We start from the raw sequence: 19,736 nt of genomic DNA, 5'->3' as shown, positions 1-19,736 counted from the left end.
GTAATTAGCTCCTTCGGGTGGGGTCAGGCTGACAAATGAGATGTTCCGTTCAGAGTGGCAGCTCATGGCCCTAGCCGTAGAGACACAGAGGGAAAGGAAAAGAAAGAAAATCACACCACTCAACAGGATTGAGAGCAACGGTTGGGTCTACGGATTATATTGAGCATCTATGCTTTAGATTGCATTATAGCGTTTCCATGCTTTATATTGTGGGCCTCTGTACATCATATTGCATCAAACTGCCTCTATGCATTACATTGAGTGTTTCTCTGCACCATATGGCTTCTATGCAATATATTGGGTGCCTCTATGCTTCATATCGCATTAGAGTGCTTTTATGTTTTATATTGAGGGCCTCTGTCCATCATATTGCATAGTGCCTCTATGCATGGCACTGAGTATCTCTATGCATCATGTTGCTTCTTTGCATTGAGTGCCTCTATGCTTCATATTGCATTATAGTGCTTTTATACTTTATATGGAGTGCCTCTGGACATCATATTGCATCATACTGCCTCTACGCATTACATTGAGTATCTCTATGCATCAGGTTGCTTCTATGCATTGAGTGCCTCTATGCTTCATATCGCATTATAGTGCTTTTATGCTTTATATGGACGTGTCTCTGTGCATATCATTTCAACATAGCATCACATTGAGTATCTCTATGCATCATATTGCCTCTATGCGCTATATTGAGTGCCTCTATGCTTCATATTGCATTATAATGCTTCAATGCTTTATATTGAGTGCCTCTATGGATCATATTGCTTCAGGATGCCTCTGCATCATATTACATCATAGTGCATCATATTGCATCCATAGTGCCTGGGGCATCAGATGGCATCATAATGCCTCTGTACATAATAACATCATAGTGCCTCTATGCATTATATGGAGTGCATCACGTTGCACCAGATTGCATCATAGTACCTCTGCCATACTGCCTCTAGGCATTATATTGAGTACATCAGGTTGCACCATATGGCATAGTGCTTCATAGTGCCTCTGCATATTGAACCATAGTACTTCTCAGTAATTCGACATCATATTGCATCAGAGTGTTTCACAGCAACGCTGCATCATATCGCATTATAGTGCATCATATTGCATTTAGGCATCATAGTGCTTCATAGGCCTCTGTGTATATTGCAGCATACTGCTTCACAGTGCCCCTCATCATATTACTTCATATTGCTTGATATTGCATCATAGTGCTTCATAGGCCTCATGCCTCTCATCATATTACTTCATATTGCAACATAGTACCTTTTTGCATCATATTGCATCAGTGTTTCAGGGTGCCTTTGTGCATCATATTGCATCATAGCGCTTCATAAGTGCCTTTTTTCATATGGCATCATAGTGCTTCATAGCGTCTCTATACATCATATTGCGTCATAATGCTTTGGTGCATCATATGGCATCATAGTGCTTTGGTGCCCCTGTGCCTCAGGGTGTATCACTAGTGTTTCATAGTGCTTCATGGTACATCATGGTGCCTCATAGTACTTCGGGTGTTGTGGCTTTGTGCCGCTGGCTGTGGGCCTCTGGCTTAGACCATCTGACTTGGGCCTTGTTGTGTGGCCGCACCCTGTTTTGTTGGCCTACCACTTCACGTTTTATCTCAGGCCCAGAGTCCTTCAGTTTGGACCCAGATCCAACTTTTGTTGCTTCATTCTTGGCATCCGAGCTTAGCCAAAAAAAAAAAACCCACCTATGCTTGAATTGGCCTAGTAAAGTAGCATTTCTTCCGTCTGGAACAGAACTCTCAAGGAGCTACTGCCTTGAGTGCTAAGGGCAAGTCTCTTGCATAATTAGCTTTAAAGGGAGATATACATCTTTGGGTTCATCCTACAAAGGACATACTACGGTCCTGGGAGCAGTAAATCCCATGAGGTGGAAGGAGAGAATCTTTCCCAGCTCCACATACGGCAATCAGACTAGTTGCCTTGATCAACATCCAGTAGACAGATTTTTGTCACATAAGTCTGTTGTATTATGTTTACCAGGAACTGCATCATTGCCTTTGTAAAAACAAAAGAGAACATTCAGCTCACCCCCGAGATATAATTCCAAGCACAAGAAGGAGCACGGCTTCCTCACTGCTGCACAGCCTCCAAGGCAATAGGGAAAATAGAAGTGGATCCAGCTCACTCACAAGGCTTATTTAAAAATTAAAAAAAAAAAAAATTTTATTGGATGATCCTTAAAAAATTCAAAATGACAAAACAGACATCTCAGATGGCACAGCAATGACAGGGGGTGGTGTGTAATGAGACCATATGCGTTTCGAGCAACACGGCTCTTAAACACTGTTTTTTTCATTACCTTGTGGCGAAACAGCAGCACTGCGTCAGGTGGCAGAGGATACCACACACACTGTCCTTACAGCAGTCAGGGCTCCTGAGATAAAGAATCTGTAACCTGGACGCTTAGAGTTGAGAACTCATAGTCCCATTGCCTCACAGTAGGTAATCCCCCTCTGTGATGGGGAGAAAACTACTCTCTCTAGCTATAGGGTATGGTTACTCCCACCATGGCAGTCTGGGTGTATAAATATCACTGAGAAAATTGCCTTTTAGGCTACGCGTGTATATATGTGTGTATATATAGATAGATAGATAAGTTGACTTATATATAATGTCCGGACTAATGACTCGTATAGAGGCAGTTCGAAATAATCTCTCGTATTACAGGTTTTTTACCAACAACCCCCCCACCAACACCACTTTCATCGATTCCAGAGTCCAGACTCCCTGTATCTAACATACTGTAGGTAAAACAGGCGTGATCCCCGTTTCCCTTTCAGTGCTTCTAATAAGAAGCCCTATGTGGGTAATGGCAGGAGATATTACCTGGCAGATAGCATATTTCCTTAGCTTCAATAATAATCAACCCTTAGGCCGGGGTCACACTGGCGAGGAATACGGCCGAGTGAGAGGCGCTAAAAGCACGCATTAGACACGGACCAATGATTCTCTATGGGGTCCCTCGCACCAGGCGTATATTACTCATCCGTATTCTAGGCTCCATGCCAATCGCAGCATGCTGAGATTGTCAGCGTACTACGGCCGTAGTACGCCAATGCAAGTCTATGGGTGCGCAAAAAATACGGATTACACACGGACCACACATGTGACTTGCGAGAAATACACACCCGGTGTCTTTTAGCAAAGCCGACAATTCAGTGCGCTTTACAGTAAACTCACACTGACAGTTTTAATAAAGAAACGAATGAATAGATATATACACATAGAATACATATACCGTATATATATATAATATATATGCATTCTATGTGTCTATATCTATTCTTTGGTTTCTGTTATAAACCCTGTCATAGGGCTCCATTATATGTCCATTTTGCAAGCCGGCGAGAAAATCTCAGCATACGGATGCCATACGGATTACATACGGATGCTGACATGCGCAAAATATGGGACCACATCTTGCTTACGGATGACATACGGAGCACTCTTTAGGGGTAATTCATCCGTATTACACATGTAAAATACGGACTGTGTTTTGCGTCGGTTAGTGTGACCCCGGCCTTACTTGGGGGTTTAGACATCAAAGGGTTCGGAATAGATGTGATCTCCTGGATGAGTAGTGTATGTGCATCCCACTGCTCTGCCCATTATCCATGTACTAACTTATTGGTTTGATCTTCCCGCAGTCCAGGGTCTCTGTCTTGCAGATTTCCTTGTACTATGGTAAGCTGATCTCTAACCAGGGTTTAACCTTAGCCCAGGAGGACCAACGAAGGAACAACCTTTTGTCGTTAACCACATGCAGCGGATTACTGGTCTGTACAGTCCTCATTGTGTTGTGGCTGCGGCTATCACCATACTTTGCTGGGCAATAAGGTTTTTCAACCTATTCTGTGGCTGCGGTGTTTTTTAAGTATCTATCACAACAACTATAATTCACGGCTGTTGGTTATTGGTATTGGGGGTACGGCGGGTGTGTTTCACTCTGTTTCTGCTGCATACCTTGTTTACCACATTCATACTGAAATTGGAGATTATAGACATAGATCAGACACTCACTACGGTGTTTATCTTTGCGCTTTTCTTTAGACATCTATATTTCTTTGATCTTGCAGATCATATCTATATCTGGCCTGGTTCTTGCCTGGGACTTTGGTCCTTGGGTTTCTGTACCCACCCTGGGATCTTTCCTTTGGTATTCTCCATGGTGCTGTCCGGAGGGACGAAATGGAAAAAGGGAATTAGACCTACCGGTAATTCTGTTTCCAGTAATCCCTTAGGACAGCACCCTTAATTCCCTCCCTTATGTTTGTCTTTAGGCTTGCACGGAATCAATCTTCCGGCAGATCGTTCGTCCGTCAGGTCGCCATGGCTCCAGACTAAGATGAAGTTATTAAATGGTCTCTTATAGATGCGTTTGTAAGGGCGCGTTTGGACCATTTCCATCCATCCTCGGTGGTACTTTGAAAAAACACTGGAGGGTGGAGGGACCTTTTGTTAGCGTGGGTGGTCAGGAGCGGGAGCTCCGAGAGTGGACCCTCTGGACCGTGGCACCGAGGGACCCCGGGCGAGCTGCCAGGTGGAACCGACCCCTATACAGGGACCGTTAGGAGCAGGCCCAGGGGTTCGAGTACCACGGTAGCCGGTACCGAGAGGGGCAGCTCAGGATGGACCGGAGTAAGACTGAGACTGGAGTAGGACGGCAGGAGCACTGAAGACAGGACTGGAGTAGGACGGCAGGAACACAAGGCAGGACTGGAGTAGGACGGCAGGAACACAAGGCAGGACTGGAGTAGGACGGCAGGAACAGTGAAGGCAGGACTGGAGTAGGACGGCAGGAACACAAGGCAGGACTGGAGTAGGACGGCAGGAACAGTGAAGGCAGGACTGGAGTAGGACGGCAGGAACAGTGAAGGCAGGACTGGAGTAGGACGGCAGAAACACAAGGCAGGACTGGAGTAGGACGACAGGAACACGGGTAGCAGGACTGAGAAGCTGCTGTGAGGAGCAGCCGAGACAGGAACTGCAGGAGCAGAGTGTGCACGATGGAGCGAGGCCAGAGTGTCAGGAAACACAACGATCAGGCGCCTCCCTCAGGGGGAAGCGGCCTGATATGGCCCCGTCTGGTCAGCCATTGGTCCAAATGTGCTTCCGGGTCAGGGCACAGCCGGAGCATAAGAAGCAGGAAGGAGGCGCGGCCGCGGCCTATGGCGCATGCGCATAGCATGCAGGGAAGGCATCGGTCGCGGGTCTGTCTCAGGTGACCGCCGCGGCCGTCGGGTGGAGAGAGGCTGCGGCGTGGGAGCGGAGGGCGACTGCGGCGTGGGAGCGGAGGCCGGGTGAGTATGGCGGAGCGGTGTAACAGTACCCCCTCCCCTAAGCCGCCCCCCCCGGAGATTAACAAGAAACCTCTTGAGGATACGGGGAGCATTAATATTCTCCCGAGGCTCCCAGGATCTCTCCTCAGGACCAAAGCCCTTCCAATCAACGAGAAAGAAAGTCCTACCTCTAACCCTTTTCACAGCGAGGATGTCCTGCACTTCAAAAACGTCGTCGGCACCCACCGGCTGAGGACCAAGATCAAGCGAGGAATGGAAACGATTCAGCACCACAGGCTTCAGGAGAGAGACGTGAAAGGTGTTCGGGATCCGGAGCGAAGCAGGCAACCTCAATTTGTAGGCAACTTCGTTAATACGTCCCAGAATTTCAAACGGACCGATGTAGCGTGGACCCAACTTGTAGGAGGGCAGTTTTAGTCGGACGAATTTGGAGGAGAGCCAGACCTTGTCGCCAACACGATACGGAGGAGAATCCAACCTCTTTTTGTCTGCATAGTTCTTCATCTGATCAGCGGATCTCTTGAGTGATGTGTTGGTCTCAGCCCAAATCTTAGAAAATTCCGAGGACAAGGCATTGGCCGCGGGTACCTCAGAGGCAGGGGTTATCGGAAGAGGGACACCAGGATGTCTGCCAAAAACAATGAAAAATTGGAGACTTGGCCGAAGACTCACCAGCATGGTTGTTATAAGCGAACTCTGCCCAGGGGAGTAAGCTGACCCAATCGTTCTGGTGGGCGTTAGAGAAGTGGCGTAAGTATCCCGTAAGCGTCTGGTTGGTACGCTCTACTTGTCCGTTGGACTGTGGATGGTAGGACGAGAAGTCGAGGGAAACGTTCATAAGCTTACAAAGCGAACGCCAGAACTTGGAGGTAAACTGAACCCCTCGGTCAGACACAATGCGTCGAGGTAGTCCATGAAGCCTGAAGACTTGATGAATGAAGATCTCGGCCAGCTCCGGCGCTGAGGGAAGACCGGGCAGAGGGATGAAGTGAGCCATCTTGGAAAAACGATCCACCACCACCAGAATGACTGAGCAGCCCGCAGAGCAGGGTAGGTCGGTGATGAAATCCATGGCGATGTTCTCCCAAGGAACCGTAGGGACAGGCAACGGAAGCAACAAGCCAGACGGAGATCTCCGTGGTACCTTGTTCTTTGCACAGGATGGACAAGAAGCCACAAAATCGAGTACATCTTGGCGAAGTGAGGGCCACCAGTAGTGACGTTTGATAAGATCAAGGGTCTTCTTAGTTCCGGCATGGCCGGCCAGTTTGGAGGAGTGCCCCCATAGAAGAACCTTTTGTTTGAGATTCTCTGGCACAAGCGTCTTGCCAGGCGGAGGAGTAAGCCAGTTCACTGGAGCCACGGTGATGATCCTAGTGGGATCAATGATATGTGACGGTTCCTCCGTGGATTCGTGTGGTTGGAAGACCCTGGACAGGGCGTCGGCTTTGGAATTCTTGCTGCCGGGACGGAATCGGAGCTCGAAATCAAATCGGGCAAAAAATAAAGACCATCTGGCCTGGCGAGGGTTTAGTCTCTGGGCAGACTGGAGATAGGCCAGATTCTTGTGGTCCGAGAAGATGACAAAAGGATGGACAGATCCTTCCAGGAGGTGGCGCCATTCCTCCAAGGCCAACTTGATGGCCAAAAGTTCCCGGTCACCGATCGAGTAGTTACACTCGGATGGAGAAAAGGCCTTCGAGAAGAAGCCACAAGGGTGCAGGCGACCGGAGGCGGTTCTCTGGGACAGCACCGCCCCGGCACCAGTCGAGGAAGCGTCCACCTCGAGTACAAAAGGTCGATCGCTCTCAGGGCGATGCAGGACCGGAGCCGTGGAGAAAGCCCATTTTAGGGACAGAAAGGCCTCCTCTGCCTCAGGAGACCAATCCTTGGAAGTAGACCCTTTACGGGTGAGCACAGAAATGGGTCTTGTGATCGCGGAGAAGTGGGAGACAAATTGCCGGTAATAGTTGGCGAACCCGAGGAATCGTTGTATTGCCTTTAATCCGACGGGGTGAGGCCATTTGAGGATGGCAGACAACTTCTCGGGATCCATCCTTAGACCAGCGTCGGAGATAATGTATCCCAGAAATGGCAGAGAGGTCTGTTCGAAGAGACATTTCTCGATCTTTGCATACAGACGGTTCTCCCGAAGACGCTGAAGCACCAGGCGGACACTCTTTCTGTGGGACGAGAGGTCCGGCGAGAAGACGAGGATGTCGTCTAAGTACACGACCACACAGGAGTACAAGAGATCCCGGAAGATCTCGTTGACGAACTCTTGAAAGACTGCAGGAGCATTGCAAAGACCGAAGGGCATGACCAGGTACTCGTAATGGCCATCTCGAGTGTTGAAAGCGGTCTTCCACTCGTCACCTGCACGGATACGGACCAGATTGTAGGCTCCTCTGAGGTCCAGCTTGGTAAAGACCCGAGCCCCTCTGAGACGGTCAAACAGTTCCGGAATGAGTGGAAGAGGGTACCTGTTCTTGATGGTAATCTCATTCAAGCCCCTATAGTCAATGCATGGCCGTAGAGTCCCGTCCTTCTTTTTAACGAAGAAGAACCCGGCTCCCGCGGGCGAAGAGGATTTCCGTATAAAGCCTTTGGCGAGGTTCTCTCGGACGTACTCGGACATGGCGGTGGTCTCCACGGGAGACAGAGGGTAGATTCTGCCCCTTGGGGGGGTTGAACCAGAAACAAGTTCAATTGGGCAGTCAAACGGCCGGTGTGGAGGGAGGACCTCTGCTTCCTTCTTATCAAAAACATCGGCGTAGGAGCTGTAAGCTGGAGGAAGACCCGGGAGGTCTGGAGGTGACCGTGGAGCGGCCGCCAGGCGGACAGGAGTCAGACAGCGAGCTTGGCACGGGTGCCCCCAGCGGAGTATCTCCCCAGAAGACCAGTCGAGAACAGGCTGATGAGTCCTTAACCATGGAAGACCGAGTAGAATGGCGTGAGAGAGCTTAGGTAAAACGTAAAAGGCTATCTTCTCTCGATGTAAGGCTCCGATTTGCAATTCCACCTCTTCAGTGACCAAGGTGACGGTCACCTGTAGCGGTTTGCCATCCACGGTGGCAATCTGAATTGGGTTAGATAGAGTGACTACAGGAATTTGGTATTTGTCTACCTCTTCCGGCCGAATGAAGTTACCCGCTGAGCCCGAATCCACGTAGGCCACCTCGGAACCACGCCTCCCTCCTGAAACCAAAAGCACAGAAATCATAAGGGGTTGAGAGGAATCATCATCATCACCTAGGAAGGCCTCTCTTACCTGACCTAGGTGGAGTCGTTTCCCTGTCTCTTAGGACAGGTGCGGATATAGTGTGACGAATGACCGCAATAGAGGCACAGACCTTGTGCCCGTCTCTCTCTCTGACGTAACTCGGCCAACCTGAGATGATCTATCTGCATGGGCTCACCCGAAGAGAGGGAAGAAGATCCGACTGAACGTGAGCTGGCCGACTGAGTGAAAGGAGGAACTGACCTGGAGGAGCGCCTGTCTCTCACTGACTCCCGAGCGCGCTCCAGGAAGCGCAGGTCAATGCGGGTAGCCAGCGAGATAAGGTCCTCTAAGGTGGACGGGGTATCTCGACCAGCGAGTTCATCCTTTATTTTACTAGAAAGACCGCGCCAGAATGCCCCCACCAAAGCTGCGTTATTCCAGCCGAGCTCAGAGGAAATAGTGCGAAAGCGAATAGCGTACTGTCCGACCGTGAGAGAGCCCTGGTGTAAGTTAAAGAGTGACTCAGTGAGAGAGGCTAACCGGCCCGGCTCATCGAAAACCTTACGAAACGTATCCAGGAAAACCGGGAGACTCGAAACGACCGGGTCGTCACGTTCCCAGAGCGGGTTTACCCAAGAAAGGGCCTCTCCCTCCAGATGGGACATGATGAAGGCCACTTTGGCCCGGTCCGAGGGATATTGCTGCGGCAGCCATTCAAAGTGGAGACTACACTGATTTAAGAACCCCCTACAGAGCTTGGGATCCCCGGTGAAACGAGGCGGCTTGGCGAGGCGGGGCGTCGGATGAGCAGCAGACGCAGGGGGAGGAGTCGGCACTGCAGCGGCAGCCTGGAGGGCCGAAAAGCGACTATCAAAGGAGGCCATGTAGGACAAAATGTGGGTTTGAGTATCTTGCTGCTGGCCCAGCTCCTGTTGGAGACTGGCCAGCTGAGTGGCATTTCCAGGATCGGCCACCTGTAAGGCCGACAAACGGGTGTCCATCGACTTCATGATTGACATAATGCGCCCCTGATTCTCCCGTAGGAATAGCAACTCTTTCTGGGTGGCAGCCGTAGTACCGGCGGAGTCCATGGCCTGATCGTACTGTTAGCGTGGGTGGTCAGGAGCGGGAGCTCCGAGAGTGGACCCTCTGGACCGTGGCACCGAGGGACCCCGGGCGAGCTGCCAGGTGGAACCGACCCCTATACAGGGACCGTTAGGAGCAGGCCCAGGGGTTCGAGTACCACGGTAGCCGGTACCGAGAGGGGCGGCTCAGGATGGACCGGAGTAAGACTGAGACTGGAGTAGGACGGCAGGAGCACTGAAGACTGGACTGGAGTAGGACGGCAGGAACACAAGGCAGGACTGGAGTAGGACGGCAGGAACACAAGGCAGGACTGGAGTAGGACGGCAGGAACAGTGAAGGCAGGACTGGAGTAGGACGGCAGGAACACAAGGCAGGACTGGAGTAGGACGGCAGGAACAGTGAAGGCAGGACTGGAGTAGGACGGCAGGAACAGTGAAGGCAGGACTGGAGTAGGACGGCAGAAACACAAGGCAGGACTGGAGTAGGACGACAGGAACACGGGTAGCAGGACTGAGAAGCTGCTGTGAGGAGCAGCCGAGACAGGAACTGCAGGAGCAGAGTGTGCACGATGGAGCGAGGCCAGAGTGTCAGGAAACACAACGATCAGGCGCCTCCCTCAGGGGGAAGCGGCCTGATATGGCCCCGTCTGGTCAGCCATTGGTCCAAATGTGCTTCCGGGTCAGGGCACAGCCGGAGCATAAGAAGCAGGAAGGAGGCGCGGCCGCGGCCTATGGCGCATGCGCATAGCATGCAGGGAAGGCATCGGTCGCGGGTCTGTCTCAGGTGACCGCCGCGGCCGTCGGGTGGAGAGAAGCTGCGGCGTGGGAGCGGAGGGCGACTGCGGCGTAGGAGCGGAGGCCGGGTGAGTATGGCGGAGCGGTGTAACACCTTTTAACCTCTCTGTGATCCTGTCCCGCTATAGGTCAAGGGAGGACTTCCTCCATGGTGCTGTTTTGAGGGACTACTGGAAACAGAATTAACGGTAGGTCTAATTCCCTTTTTTCATGCAAGCACCTCCGTTTTTTGACTGAAATATATACCGTAATACTTCAGATAAATAGCTCTGTCTGTTAATGTGGTGATTTGTGTGCTCTAGTATGCCTTTCATATGTTTGCTCTTTGCTGGGATCAGCCACAGATCTGCCTGCTCTTTTACAGCTGTCCACAACTCTTCATCATTTTGCGGTTTGTCACCTAAGCATATTAGCTTCAGCACAGCCTGTTGCCGCTTGGATGAGGCAGTGCCTCAGTAGTTCCAGCTTGTGACTGATGTGCTACTTTTGGAGATGGAAGCTGAAGAGGTGGCGAAGGAGGAGGAGGTGCAGGAGCTGTAGACTGTGTGGGCAACCCAGATTGATGTAGGATCCGCAATACTCGGGGTTGGGAGGATGTGCACGATACCAAAGTCGGAGTGGGTCCCGGCTTCCACTATGTTAATCCAGTGTGCCTCAGTGAGATGTACCGTCCCTGACCACAAGCACTTGTCCACGTGTTTGTGGTTAGGTGGACTTTCCCAGTAGCAGCATTATGGAGAGCACGGGTAATGTTATGGGACACGTACCTGTGTAATGCCGGGAAGGCACACCGGGACAAATAGTCCCACATGTTCGTGGCCTCGGTTTGATCCTCGACTCTGCCCTCTCTTTCAAGCTACAAATCCAAGCCCTTGCCTCCTCCTGTCCACTACAACTCAAAAACATTTCCTGGATCTGTACATTCCAAGAAACTTCAGAATGTTTGTGCACGCCCTCATGATCTCCCGCCTCAACTATTGCAACCTTCTACTCGCTGGCCTCCCCTCTAGCACTCTTGAACCACTCATATCTATCCTATCTGCTGCCAAAGTAATCGAACTGTCCCTCTGTTATTCCCCAGCCTCTCCTCTGCCGGACCCTTCACTGCCTTCCTATTGCCCATAGGCTACAGTTCAAAATCTTAACTATGACATACAAACCCTTCCACAACCTGTCTCCTCCATACATCTGTGACATGGTCTCCCAATGTCCATCTGGGTCATGACTTCTTCTACGGTAACCCAGTGTGCCATCAGCGAGATGTACTGTCACTGCCGAAAAGCACTTGTCCAGGTGTCTGTGGTTAGGTGCACTTTCCTTGTAACAGCATTGTTGAGGGCCCGGGTAATGTTGTGTAATGTCATGACGGCAGACCGGGAGAAATTGTGGTGGGTGGGGACCAAGTACCTTGTGACGGTCACCACCATCAGGTTGCGGAAAGCTTCCGTCTCCCATGAGCCTAAAATGCAACATTTCAAGTGCAAGCAGATGAGAAATGTGTGAATTAAGTTCTGTGGAGTTGGCTGCGTAATTACGCTTGCATTCCAGGGACTAGGGTATGGAAGACTGAATGCTGCGTTGGGACAAGGATGTGGACGTGCTTGTTAATGGTGCTAGTTGAGTTTGTGTGCAACTACAGATGCAGGGCAGGAGGCATCTTTGCATGCACCATGGGCAGGGGATTGGCTTGCACGCACAACAGTGGAAGAAGCAGTGGTATCACCCGTAGACACTGTTCATGGAGCCTGATGTTCAACCAACAGGCGGGTGCTTTGCTGCCATGTGCCTGATCATGCTGGTGGTAAGGCTGGTAGTTTTGCTACCCTTGCTGATGCGGCATGGCCGGTGGTGCAAATGGCCTTTTAGGGGTTATCGGCAGAGTCTTTAAAAAACAACAAGACTGTTAGGGGGACATTCATTTTCTCCCTCTCTCACACCACCTCCTCACCTCGACACCTGTCTTTCGGTGTTCCCCAAGGCTCAGTTCTAGGATCCCTACTCTTCTCCATCTAAACCTTTTGCCTGGGACAGCTGATGTAATGTCACGGTTTGCAATATCATCACTACGCCGATGACACACACATCTACCTATCTGTACCTGACATCACCTTCTTGCTGACCAAAATCACATGTCTTCAGGCTGTATCATCCTTCTTTTCTGCTCGCTTTAAAAAGTGGACATGGACAAATCAGAACACATCATCTTTCAAGCATCTCACGCTGAGTAGACATGAGATCTTTGTATGCATCATTCAGTACCACTTTAGTAAGAGGGAAACTTTGCCCAAGAGAAAATGATTTTCCAAACATTCACGGACTTTTTTGCACATTTTTTTGCAGCTGTGATCTTCATCTTCTTGGTGTGGATATGGTAAATTTCAAAGTTGTCATCAATACCATCATCTTCCATAATTTGTAAAGAGGAAATCTGGTGTTACCAAGGGTCGTGGTTATGTACGTTTAGTGGCATTCCTTAGTGTTCGTTACACTAGGACAAATTATTTTCGACTGGTACATTTGGATATTATTGGTAATATGTATGGGTGAAGATAAAGAAGCTTATGCCACGGGTGTGTTTATACACCGTGTGCAGAATTATTAGGCAAGTTGTATTTGAGAGGATTCTTTTTATTATTGAATAACAACTATGTTCTCAATCAACCCAAAAGACTCATAAATATCAAAGCTTAATATTTTTGGAAGTTGGAGTGTTTTTTTTTTAGATTTGGCTATCTTAGGAGGATATCTGTTTGTGCAGGTAACTATTACAGTGCAGAATTATTAGGCAACTTAATAAAAACCAAATATATACCCATCTCATGTGTTTATTTTTACCAGGTAAACCAACAGAGCAACACAAAATTTAGAAATAAACATTTCTGACATTCAAAAACAAAACAAAAAAATTAGTGACCAATATAGCCACCTATCTTTACGATGACACTCAAAAGCCTTCCATCCATAGATTCTGTCAGTTGCTTTATCTGTTTACGATCAACATTGCGTGCCGCAGCCACCACAGCCTCCCAGACACTGTTCGGAGAGGTGTAATGCTTTCACTCCCTGTAGATCTCGCATTTTATGAGGGACCACAGGTTGTGTATGGGGTTCAGATCAGGTGAACAAGGGGGCCATGTCATTATTTTTCCTTCTTTTAGACCTTTACTGGCCAGCCACGCTGTGGAGTATTTGGATGCATGTGATGGAGCATTGTCCTGCATGAAAATCATGTTTTTCTTGAACGATACAGACTTCTTCCTGTACCACTGCTTGAAGAAGGTGTCTTCCAGAAACTGCCAGTAGGTCTGGGGGTTGAGCTTCACTCCATCCTCAACCCGAAAAGGTCCCACAAGTTCATCTTTGATGATACCAGCCCATACCAGTACCCCACCTCCACCTTGCTGGCGTCTGAGTCGGAGTGGAGCTCTCTGCCCTTTACTGATCCAACCTCGGGCCCATCCATCTGGCCAATCAAGAGTTGCTCTCATTTCATCAGCTCATAAAACCTTAGAAAAATCAGTCTTAAGACATTTCTTGGCCCAGTCTTGACGTTTTATCTTTTTTGTTGAAAGGTGGTCGTTTTTCAGCCTTCCTTAGCTTGGTCATGTCCGTGAGTATGGCACACCTTGAGCTTTTTGATACTCCAGTAACGTTGCAGCTCTGAAATATGGCAAAACTGGTGGCAAATGGCATCTTGGCAGCTTGACGCTTGATTTTCCTCAATTCATGGGCAGTTATTTTGCGCCTTTTTTATCAACACGCTTCTTGGGACCCTGTTGAATATTTGCCATGAAACGTTTGATTGTTCGGTGATCACGCTTCAAAAGTTTGGCAATTTCAAGACTGCTGCATCCCTCTACAAGACATCTCACAATTTTTGACTTTTCAAAGTCCGTCAAATCTTTCTTTGGACCAATTTTGCCAAAGGAAAGGAAGTTGCCTAATAATTAAGCACACCTTATATAGGGTGTTGATGTCATTAGACCACACCCCTCATCATTACAGAGATGCAAATCAACTGATTTACATAATTGGCAGTTGGCATTCAAGCCTATACAGCTTGGAGTAGGACAACATGTATAATAAGGATGATGTGATCAAAATACTGATTTGCTTAATAATTCTGCACCCAGTGTAGTCACGGACGGTGCACTCCTCTTTAAACTTAGTTTTCCAGGAGCATCAGTTTGTTTGGTTTTCCTCCAACACTGACCTGCTTTCTCTAATTTAGCATCTCACGAACATGTTGCACTTTGCCCTTTATACAGACACGTGCATCTTTGGCAACATATTTTGGACGGGCAATTTTTAGGCCGAGTCTCACACGTGCATCTGTTACACCGATCTTCTGACGGGCATGAAAACCATTCTGGTAATTAATGGTGGCTAAATGACGAATCATTGTAGGCTGTATCCTAGATCTCATACCTCCCATAGCCACTACTGTTATTAATCATGTATGTTCCCATTCCTGTCATCACCATGCCCCTTTTCCTGATCACTTCATCCAGTGATTCGTCTGCCATATTTTTACTGAAAACCTGCACCTTCCCAGCAGCAACTGTTTAGTAAACCACATTACAGTTTTGCAAGGTGTTTATGATGCCCCTAACAAAAAAAATTACATGCTATGTTGATATGTTTGTGTATGGGCATTCCAAGTATAGATGAAATGCTCCTTTGTAATGTGAATTTTTTATGAAAGCCTCCCCCATGTTTCTTACAAGGGGGATTGTGGTGAGTGCAAATTAGGGCCAGGTCTTGCATTCACTTTAGGGACAAACTTTATGGTAATAAAAACTAAAATAATAATGGAAACTTTTGTTTCATGTGACTATCCAGTACGTGGTTTCAGATTCTTATTGGGGTGCATATGACTTGGCAGTGGGCCAGGCCTTGCAGTCAATGCATAAGAAAAGAATATGGGAGTACAAAATGAATAATGTGAAGTGGATTTTCCTGTGCCCATCCAGTACCTGGGTTCAAAGGCTTATTGGGGTGCATATGACTTGGCAGCAAAGCGCTCTGCCCATTCATGTGCAGCAAGACATTTCTTAAGTGCTGTTCCAGCTATGGCCATTAGATGTCATAGTTGCCCTTCTTTTTCCTATTCTTGGAGTTAGGGGCTCCTTCCCCTTAATTGTTATTCTGTTCAGAACCGCCCCTTCATCTTCCAGTGCTGAAGGATGTAGCCATTTTCCCTCAGATCCCAGAGCTGCTCACACATGTCCAGCTCCCTGCAAAATCACTGCTTATATCAAGCGGATTCTGGTGAGGGTTTAATGCAGTTATGTGATATGTGTTGTGTATCTGTGTTGGCTGGCCATGATGCAGCCCCATGATGTTGCAATGTATTTTCAGCTTCTTGTAAAGCTTTTACACTGCATGTTAGACAGATGCCCCATTATTCAGTTAGCACAATGCTTGCAGCCTAAGTTGTTTATATATCTCTTTTCTCTTTTCACTGCATTGTGTGTTGTATTGTTCAGCCTCTGTGGTGATGCCTACTGATGTAACAGCACTTTGTAATAATGCCTGCTGTGTATCATTGCTTTACTGTTATGATAGCACCTTGTATTATTGCTGTGATGTTATCTGCCAGCACTGACATATTGCACTGTCTATTTATTTATAGTTTTTACCCAAAATCATCCACTTCTATATCTCCGATATCATCCACTTCTATATCTCCGATCTCATCCATATTGTGTTCACCAATCTCCTCCAATATATCATCCTTTATCATTTACCATTGTTGTTCACATCATCCTAATAAATATGGACTTAAGCACCCATACAGTCTTGTTACTGGGAGTGGATGAAGGGTTTAGCCGTATGCTGGAATCCACACAGCGTCATACATGGAAGAAGGCAGAACAACAGGCTTTGCTGTCAATGTATAAAAAAACAGTATTGGAGTACGAAATGAATAATGTGAAGTGGATTTTCCTGTGCCCTTCCGGTACATGGCTTCAAAAGCTTATTGGGGTGCATGTAACTTTGGGGCAGGGCAGGCCTTGCATTAAATGCAACATTTTTTCAGGAAGCCCTCTTGTACCTCTCGTGAAAGGGGTATTGGGGTGTGTCGTAATTCTTGGCAGTCCATCCACTCACTGCATAGGCAATAACAACATAGGAGACCCACTGTTTAATAATGTCCCTTTAAGAAGATTAATGCTGCCTGATGACCCTGTAAAAGTAGGCTCTTTCACTTTAAGAGTCCATCCTTCATAAATGAAACAAGATGTGTCTGCTTATGTGTCACAAACCACATGGCCAGCTAGGGTTGTGAAATGTTGCAATGACATTTCCTAGTGGGGAGACAGTGCTTTTCGTTCCTCCATAACAGAGCCAGAGTCATTGTCCACGGTCTATGACGCCGGCGGGAGATATTCCAGCCTTCCCCCAACAAAATCTTCAAGCGTTAAGTTATCTCTTTTTCGATCACCCTTTTCAAAATATTGTGTTTTTTGTGGAAGTCCTGTTGTTGCGCTCAGAGTTTCTGCATTTTCCCACTGTTGATTTGATCTCCCTGCGCTGAGTATTCCTTGTACTTCCATAACCTGTTGTAGTAAATCTTGTTAACCCCTTCTCTGCCTCCGGCTCTTCACTGCATCCAACTAACCTCTTACAATATTACACAAGGGAAATCTGTTTACTGCAGGTGTGTAAGTGACCTACAGGTGTCAGTAATAGAGGGGTCCTGTTTTGGATAGTAAGCCAACATGATCACAGAAGTTCCAAGTTAAAAAAAAAAATAGTTTATTACAATAAGAGTTTGTTCACATAACCATATAATATGGCCTAGAACTATCTGATGTTTTATCAGATAGCACAAGACCCAATGTTATACCCCTGGGCAGAGCAGATCTGCTATTTTTTTCTCATACTAATTTGGCATGAGAAAAAAAATCGCAGCAATGCCACCTGGCCACGTCCTGATGGGCACCATCAAGAATGTTCATGAAGTGACCAGATAAAGTCCATTATCATCCTTCTCCGTGGTTCAGCTGGACGTGGCTCTTCTTTAGCACATGAGGTTCACGAAGGAGTCACAAAAGCATTTTTTTACTAAGCAGATATTCCATTTGTTGCTCAAACTGTTTTTATTGAAAATGTTCTAATTATTATATAAAATGGAGTTAAACAACATGAAGTAAGAGAAAAGGAAAAATATGGTGAAACAAGGGAAAATAAAGGAAAATGGGAGAAGGAACTATCACAAAGCAATAACAGTTATTGTGTCTCTGATACATGTACCAAGAGATATTAAGATCAAGGGTAAAACAATGGAATTATCATTTCTTTGAGAGTATCTCACCAGTTTGATAGTTTCATTATCACATATTATGAAAGCTAGCTATGTTCCTGATCAGGGCTACCAAAAGGAATTTCAGGGCCCCATAATGGCAAAATTTTCGGGCTCCCTTGAGACTCCACCCAGGCTCCACCCCAGTTCTGCCTCTACCCCCAAGCCCCGCCTACACCCTTCGAACTTTGCACAGTCCCATCGCCCACTCTTGGAAAAACTCTTCTGCCCCGTCGTCACCAATCACACATTAATAGTTCCCATGTAACGATACCACAAACGTAACCATCAGCTTTTGTTTTGACCAACAGGTTTTTTAAGCCTGCCACCACGACAAGGTAGACTCTTTTGGCAGGGCCCTACTCTACTCTAACGTATTAAACATTTCTTAAAATATCCAATAATCTTTTTAGGTATATTTTTTACTTATTTTTCTTTAAGGGAATGTGTCACATACATTTATAAAATTTTTAAACTAATTGAAATCAGATTGTTATAATCTTTTGTATAATCTGTATTTCTGATTGCAGATCATTGTATTCTGTTTCCTGTACATTATGGAAGCTGCTCTCTTGCCTGTTTGAAGATATGGACATTGGACATATACATGTACAGTATATATATCATAAGACATTATAAGGGACTCTATTTCCTTGGCAGAGTTTTCTATTCATGTTCTCATGTTTAGTGACATGCAGATGTCATTGTGCAGGAAGGGGGAAGAGGTGAGCTGTGACACTACCTACTGTGAATGGTGAATTCTATTAACTCTCATTGTAATCCTGCCTATTATGATAATGAGGTGACTGCTAATAAGGGATCTCTTCTGGACATGCCAGTCTATTAGAAAAGTCGTTTCTTTTGATTTATTATTTTATGATATAAGGGGTGACAAAATTTAAAGTAAATTCTTGCAAAACTTTAAACTATGATTAAAAGGATTGGACATTTTCTGGTTATTGTTGATGAATGTTTTTGAGATGATAAGGCTGACGTTTTTAATGATACCACTTTTGCGGAGATATTTTCTTTTGATCGACCGTTATTGCATTTTAATGCAATGTCACAGCGACCAAAAAAAAGTAATTCTGTTTTTTTTATTTTTTTCCCGCTACACCGTTTAGCGATCAGGTTAATCCTTTTTTTTATTGATAGATCGGGCGATTCTGAATGTGGCGATATCAAATATGTGTATGTTTAATTTTATTTTTATTGTTTAATTTTGAATGGGGCATGATTTAAACTTTTATATTTTTCTATTTTTTTTCGTCTTTTTAAATACATTTTTTTTTTACTTTTAGCATGCTTCAATAGCCTCCATTGGAGGCTAGAAGCTGCCAAAGCTTGATCGCCACTGCTACATCTAGGCGATGAGCAGATCGCCTACATGTAGAAGAAATACAGCATTGCTATGAGCGCTGTCCACATTGTGGCGCTCATAGCAATCCGGCATCAACAACCATAGAGGTGTCCAGGAGACCTCTGATTGTTGTTCCAACGCATTTGTGACCCCCTTATCACGTGACGGAGGACAGCGGTGTGCGTATTTCTGACCACGCGGCCAGAGCGCTTGTTAAATACCGCTGTCAATGTTTGACAGCAGCATTTAACTAGTTAATAGGCGAAGGTGGATCGCGATTCCACTTGCGCCTATTGCAGGCACATGTCAGCTGTTCACCGCCGGAGCCCTCATCAAAGCGGGGGAGATGTCCAATGATGGACTATGTCCGTCATTGGACATTAAGGGGTTAAGATTGTTGTACTTGTGTTTATTATGGACACCCCTTTTCACATGTAAAGCACCATGGCACGATGGAAAAAATGGAGCTATAATAATAAATAATGGCAATAATATACACATTGGTTAATAATAACCAGATAGTGGTCAATGTCCAAAACCTAAAAGCTTAATAACACATTCCAACTAAACATTTTGCTAATTAAATCTATTTTCTTTAGAGTCATTTAGTTTAACCCTTTGGTCAAATACAT

The sequence above is a fragment of the Dendrobates tinctorius genome, unplaced genomic scaffold, assembly GCF_039654945.1.
Source record: "Dendrobates tinctorius isolate UK_male_01 unplaced genomic scaffold, ASM3965494v1 ptg000038l, whole genome shotgun sequence".
Lineage (NCBI taxonomy): Eukaryota > Metazoa > Chordata > Amphibia > Anura > Dendrobatidae > Dendrobates > Dendrobates tinctorius.
Note: the sequence above shows the minus strand (reverse complement) of the source record.